At 36.1% G+C, this 7,427-nt stretch overlaps 1 pseudogene; it reads right to left on the bottom strand.

Annotated features, from left to right (window-relative positions):
• Positions 1–2,530: 2,530 nt before the first annotated feature.
• LOC102750336 (shugoshin 1 pseudogene) lies at positions 2,531–6,135 on the bottom strand (annotated as a pseudogene).
• Positions 6,136–7,427: the final 1,292 nt, after the last annotated feature.

Below are 7,427 nucleotides of genomic sequence, written 5' to 3'. Positions count from 1 at the left end.
CCTGCCGAGCAGGGAGCCCGATGCGGGACTCGATCCTGGGACTCCAGGATCATGACCTGAGCCGAAGGCAGTCGCTTAACCAACTGAGCCACCCAGGCGCCCAGCACAATCCCATTTATAATTGCATCAAAAAGAATGAAATACTTAAAAATAAATTCAGTGAAGGTGGTTAAAGACCTGTATATTGAAAACAAGACATAAATGAAAGAAATAAAAGACACAAATGAATAGGAAGGTATTCCATGCTCATGGATTGGGAAAATTAACATTGCTACAATTTCCATACCACCAAAAACAATTAACAGATTCGTTGCAATCCCTATAAAAATTTCTTTTTTTAATCTCTCAAAAGAATAAGTTCAGTTTATTTATATAATAAAATACTGATGAAAATAATCTACATCTGCCTACATGGATAAATCTCAAAAGCAATGGTGAATTAAAAGTCATTTGCAAGAAAATATATACAATATAACATTCATGTAAAATGTTAAAATATAAAGCAATTCTTAACAATCTATGGATAATCATTACAGCAAGAATACAGAAATATTAAAAGTACAAAGACACCAAATTTGCAATCACCCAATAGAGAGCTTTCTGTGGTGATGGAAATGTTTTATAGCTGCATTAACCCCAACATGGTAACCACTAATTAGGGAACTATCCTGAAAGTCCAAGACAACAATTTGTGATTTTGCTGAGGTATCACTGAACAATGTACACGTAGAGCTTGGTATTCAGAGCTAGTCACTTACCTATTCCCTGAGCCTAAGCAACCATTAATTCTTTAATAATGATCTCAGATTTTATTTGAAATTTTAAATATAACAGTGGTATAACAGATCCACAAATAACTTAGGGTACACCCTACTGTGTGTGTCAAGGACTTATTTATTCAAATATTATATAAAGAGTTTCAAAAGATCCTTGGGCTGTCTTCAAAAATCATTCATTCTAGTATTTTCCTCTTAAGGGAAAAATAAAGACACCAGAACCTTATAATTAAAACATCTTAATTTGATTATTCATTTCTAAAATTTTTGTAGAAGATACATTCTGAGTAAAATTAAGAGTTTTAGGCAGTTTAAGAAATAGGGCTTATGGGACACCTGGATGGCTCAGTCGTTAAGCATCTGCCTTCTGCTCAGGTCATGATCCCGGGATCCTGGGATCTAGCCCCGCATTGGGCTCCCTGCTCCATGGGAAGCCTGCTTCTCCCTCTCCCGCTCCCCCTGCTTGTGTTCCCTCTCTTGCTGTCTCTCTCTCTGTCAAATAAATAAAATAAAATCTTAAAAAAAGAAAAAAGGCTTAGGTCCAGTTATTTATATTTAAAAGAAAAAATAAACCAAATTTGTTAATGGTGTGGAAAAAAGCATCACATTTGAAGTATAGTTGTGAAGAAATTTTTGTGATCTACAGTTCAGTCAGAGAATATTCCATGGCAACAGTCCCATCCTATTGTGTACTATCTTAGAGATTCTCTCTTGGAGAGATAGAAGGAGGTGTAGTAGGATGAATTTAAACAGTATCCAACAAACACTTCACTGTATTTGCTTCATACTTTTTTTTTTTTTTGGAACTGCTTCTGGAATCCTTTTTCTATTTGAAAATCAGAGATTTCAAGAAACATAAATATGTAAAATGATACCTCTTCTCCATTTTGAAGCGAGTGTGTGTTCCTTGTAATTCATACTGACTGCACACCTGTGCTTAGGCAGAGACACTGCTGGGTTTTCTTTCTTTTTTGGAGAACAAGAAAGTTTACTGATTTTCACTACAGGATACAAGGGGACATTGGTGATATCCTTCAGGCTAAAATGAAGTGAGCAGTGAGTTTTAGGTAGTGCACTGATAGTTGTTTTTGTAAGCTTAGAATCTTCCATCTCTTTTTCATCTCCATATTTTAGTGCTTTTTTAGGTTGAGACCTGGTGACTGGGCTCCTATCTGATTCACTGGAGAGATCTTGACTCTACTTGCAAGTGAGCAAATGGAGGTCGTCAGAATCATCTCCTGAACTACTTGATTCACAGATGCTCACTTCAAATTCATTGTTTTCTTCTCTGTTAGAATCGTTGCTCATTTTTTGTCGGAAAGGAGTGAGATGAATACCCTCTTCCAAATTAAACTTGTAAGCATCACTGGAAGTGACAGATTCATTTAACTTTTTTTTTTTTTTGGAAACAGTTTTTTTTTTTATTTTCACTTTTGCTCCCTTCATACTTTGATACAGATTTTGATTTTCTCCTGTTAGCTTTTCTTTTCTCCTTTTCTTCCTTGTGCACCTCTATGCTTACTTTTAGTTTGTTCAAGTTTATATTCTAAAATGTTTTCTTTTGTTTTAGTAGATCTTCCTGGGTCAATCAACTTTGGCGATAAGTTAATTTGATCCTTATTTTACTGACAAACACTTTGTTCTACGTTTTCAGGGTCTACACATCTAATTCTTTTGGATTCAAAGGGCTGCACTGAGAAATGACTGATTTCAAAATCATCCAAGGTATTGAACTGACATAGATTGTTAAAATGTTTCTTTAAACTTCAGTGGACAGATACAGTTCTAGGTAAGACATTATCAACAGATTTATCTTCATCTGAATCCAAATCAAATCCCAGTCTATCTTGAGAAATAGGTATTTGCTCTTCTATTTGGAATGATTCTCCTTGTCTTGGAAGGTGAGCTTCCTGAAGAGGAACTTGTGTTATATCCTTCACAAATAAATTCCCAGAGTTGTTGTCACTATTGGAGTTCATTCCAGAGGGACATATTTCCTGGTTCTGAGAAGTTTCTTCTGTTTGTTGTGAAGTCAGTTTTTCTTTCAATGCATATAGCTGACACGTGAGGTAGTAACATTCTTTTCTAAGTTGGAGGATGGTATCTTGGGCTTTTTTCACTTTGGATTTTTCATTTTCCAAAGCTAAAACTAACATTCTGTTGTCATGGTAGTTTTTTAGCAGTATAGAAGTGTTGGAGATTATTTGGCATGGTGCAGTTATAAAAGAATTTTGTTTGCCAATCTCTGCCACATTTTTATTCCTTTTCTCTTTCATCCATTCCTTTATGTCTTCAAGATTGTCTTGAAAGGACTTTTTAAGGCACCTTTCCTTGGCCACCACTTCTGCCACAGCTGTCGCCCTCCTTCTTACATTCTAAGGTTCGGTGAGGCTGTCCAGCTGGTGTATCCCACACTTTGGACCCTCTGGGTCTAGGTTCCATCTACTATCCCCTATCAAAATTTCAATGGCATTTTTCACAGAAATAGCAGACAATCTTAAAATTTGTATGTATCTGCTAAACATCATGAATACCCAAAACAATGTTGAGAAAGAAGAACAAAGATGGAGACATCACATTCTTTATTTATAAGTGTATTACAGGGTATAGCAATTAAAACAGTATGATATTGTCAAGAAACAGACACACAAATCAATGGAACAAAATAGAAAGCTCACAAATAAACCCACCTGAATTTTATGACAAAGAATCTATGTATGCACAATGGGGAAAGTATAATCTTTTCAGTAAATGGTGTTGGGGAAACTGAACAGCCTCATGCAAAAGAATGAAACTAGACTATTGTCTTACACCATACACAATGAACTCAAATGTTTTAGACTTAAAAGGAAGACCTAAAAACATAAAACTCCTAGAATAAAACACACACAATAAGTTCCTTGACATTGGTTCTGGCAATGATCTTGTACCTGACCATAAAAGAAAGGTAAAAAAAAAAAAAAACAAAAACAAAAATAAGTAAATGGGACTATATCAAACTGAAAAACTTCTGCTCAGCAAAGGAAACCAAGAAAATGATAAAGAAACCTACTGAATGACGGGGTACCTGGGTGGCTTAGTTGGTTAAGCATCTGCCTCTGGCTCGGGTCGTGATCCCAGGATCCTGGGATTGAACCCACCATCGAGCCCTGCATAAAGCCCCACATGAGCAGGGAGCCTGATTCTCCCTCTCCCTCTGCCACTCCCCCTGCTTGTTCTTTCTTGCTTAAATAAATTAAAAATCTTTTTTTAAAAAAAGAAACCTACTGAATGAAAGAAAATATTTGCAAGTCATATCTGGTAAAGGATTAATATCTATAATATATAAAGAACTCATAGAACTCAACAGCAAAAAAAATCTGATTGAAAAATTGTCAGAGGACCTGAATAGACTTCTTTTTTGCAAATAAGACATATAGTGGCCAACAGGCCTATGAAAAGATGCTCAACATCACTAATTATCAGGGAAACGCAAAACAAATTCACAACAAGATACCACCTCACATCTGTTAGAATGGCTAGTATCAAAAAGACCAGAAATAATGAGTGTTGGCTAATATGTGGAGAAAAGGGGACTCTCATGCACTGTTGGTGGGAATTTAAATTGGTGCAACCACTATTTAAAACAATATGATTTCTTCCCAAAATGAAAAATGAAACTACCATCTTATCCAACAATTCCACTACAATGTTTTTATCTGGAAAAATAAAATGAAAACACTACTTCTAAAAGATATGTCCACCCCTATGTTCATTGCAGTATTATTTACAATATCCAAGATATGGAAATACCTAAGTGTCTATCAGTGGATGAATGGATAACAAAGATGTGGTATATAAATGCAATGTAATACTACCCAGCCATTAAAAAAGAATGAAATATCGCCATTTGTGACAACACTGATGGACCTTGGGGGAATTATGGTAAATGAAATAAGTCAGACAGAGAAAAACAAATACTATATTTCACTTATATGTGGAATCTAAAACCAAAACAAAATTCATTGATACAGAGAACAGAACTGTAAGTGCTAGAGTGGAGGGGGCTTTGGGCTGGGTGAAATGGCTAAAGGGGGTCAAGAAGTAAAAAGTTTCAAATATAAAATACATGTTATGGAGATGTAATGTACAGCACAGAGACTATAGCCAATAACACTGTACTACATATTTGAAAGTTGCCAAGAAAGTAAATCCTAAAAGTTCTCATCCCAAAAAAATTATAACTTTGTATGGTGAAAAATGATAACTAGGCTTATTGTGGTGATCATTTAGCAGTGTAGGCAGATATTGAATCATTATGTTGTATACCTGAAACTAATATAATATTATATGTCAATTATACTTCAATTAAAAAAAAAAACTTCAGGTCAGGGTTAAAAAAAATCAAATTACCACCTATACAAATGAAGAAAGAGCATTTGACAAAATTCAACATGCGTTCTTACTAAAACTCTCAATAAGTTGAGTATAGAAGGAATGTATCTTAAATGAAGGCTAAATATGACAAACCCACAGCTAACATAATACTTAATGGTGAAAAGTTGAAAAATTTTCTGCTTAAGAGATCAGGAACAAGATATGAATGACCACTCGAACCACTCTTAATTATCTTAGTACTGGATGTCCTAGCCAGAGCAATCAGATAAAAACAAGAAATAAAAAGCATCTAAATCACAAAGGAAGAAGTAAAATTATCTTTGTTTGCAGATGACATGATTTATATATTGAAAATCCTACAGATTCCACCAAAAAACTTTTAGATCTAATCAATAAATGCCATAAAGTTGCAGGATATAAAATCAACATTAAAAAATCAATAATGTTTCCATACACTAATAACAAAATATATTAAAAAGAAATAAAGTGAACAATCGCATTTACAAAAGCTTCAAAAAAACACTTTAGGAATAAATTTAACCAAGGAGGTGAAAAATCTCTACACTGAAAACTGTGACATTGGTGAAAAATTTGAATAAGACATAAATAAAGGAAATATCATGTTCATGGCTTATAGAATTAATATTGTTAAAATATCCCTACTACCCAAAGTCATCTGTACATTGAATGCAATCTTTGTAAGATTCAAGTGGAATTTTTATAAAAATAGAAAAAAAATCCTAAAATGTATGTGAAACCACAGAAGGTTGTGAACAGAAGATTGAGAAAGAAGAACAAAGCAGAAGACATTATGCTTCCTGATTTTAAACTATATTACAAATCTATAGTAATAAAACAGTATACTATTTGCATGAAAATGGATATATGGAAGAGAATCAAGAGCCCATAAATAAACCCATGCACATCTGTTCAACTAATATTTGACAAGGGGTTCAAGAATATTTAATGGTGAAAAGATCATTTCTTCAGTAAATGGTACTGGGAAAATTGGATGTTTACATGCAAAAGAATGAAATTGGACCACTATTTACACCATTCACAAAAATTAACCTGAAATATATTAAAGACTATATGTATGACCTGAAATCATAAAATTTCTAACAACAACAACAAAAACAAAGGCGAACACATCCTTGACATTGGTCTTGGAAATTATTTTTGGACATGACACCTAAAGGACAAGCAATAAAAGCACAAATAATTAAGTGGGATTATGTCAAAATGAGAAAGTTTTTTAGATAGTGAAAGAAAATAATCAGATTCAAGAAGATGGTAGTGAAGTAGGAGGACCCTAGGCCCATCTTTTCCATGAACTCAACTAAATAACTATAAACTCATCCTAAATACCCCAAAAATCAATCTGAACACTGACAGAAGAAACTCCATAATGTAAGGGAGAGACGAGGCCATGTGGAAGAAGGTAAGACATACAGGGACTGCAGGTGATACAGAGGAGAGGGAGCAGTGGGTGAGGAGAAGGGCAAGAGAGAGAGGAGCATACTGGGAAATGTATAAGGAGAACATTTCCCCAAAGCAATTGGTTTGGAAAGTGAAAGGAGCTGAATTATCTGAATCCTTAACAACCAGCAGGGCTTAAAAATTTTAAAGAACAATGGGCTTGGCTGGTATTAGCCTGGCGGGCACTGTGCTGCTCCTGGAGAGAAGGCAGGCAAACAACCTGGGGGCAGACAAAGTGGAAACAGTGATCTGAAGAATGCCTGGGGCACACTGGGAGGAGATTATTCACTCAAAGTGCTTCCCTGAAAGGCAGCATTCAGGGAGACTCCTCTCCAGGAACAAAGGAGTTGACCGGTGCCATTTCCCTCCTCCTCCCCTCAGCATAAACACAGAGCCACCTGGGGGAATCAGCTCAGGGCTGATACAGGCCGCCTAACTTGGTTACATCAAGTCCCACACCCATGTGCTCTGGTGTGATCGCCCTTCTCTCTCAAGCTCACCTCAGTACCAGTGCTGCAGGCCACTCCTCCAGAAGACCAGCACAGGCCCCTGCCCAAACCACTTCCCTAAACCCTGGAGTTTTAAAGGTCAGCAGGCTTGCCTGGGATAAAACCAGGAAGGCACTGCACTGCTCCTGGAGAGAAAGCAGGCAAAAACCTGGAGGCAAACAGCATGGAAACAGCAATCTGAATAATGCCTGGAGTTCATGTAGTGGGGGGCAAGGGGTTTATTCACACCTCTGGGAGTGCTTCCCTGAGTGGCAGCATTCAAGGACGTGCCTCTCCAGGGAGTAAG

The sequence above is a fragment of the Leptonychotes weddellii genome, chromosome X (genome assembly GCF_054177405.1).
Source record: "Leptonychotes weddellii isolate Sample4059 chromosome X, ASM5417740v2, whole genome shotgun sequence".
Taxonomy (NCBI): Eukaryota; Metazoa; Chordata; class Mammalia; order Carnivora; family Phocidae; genus Leptonychotes; species Leptonychotes weddellii.
This window is presented reverse-complemented; position numbering and strand designations above follow the sequence as displayed.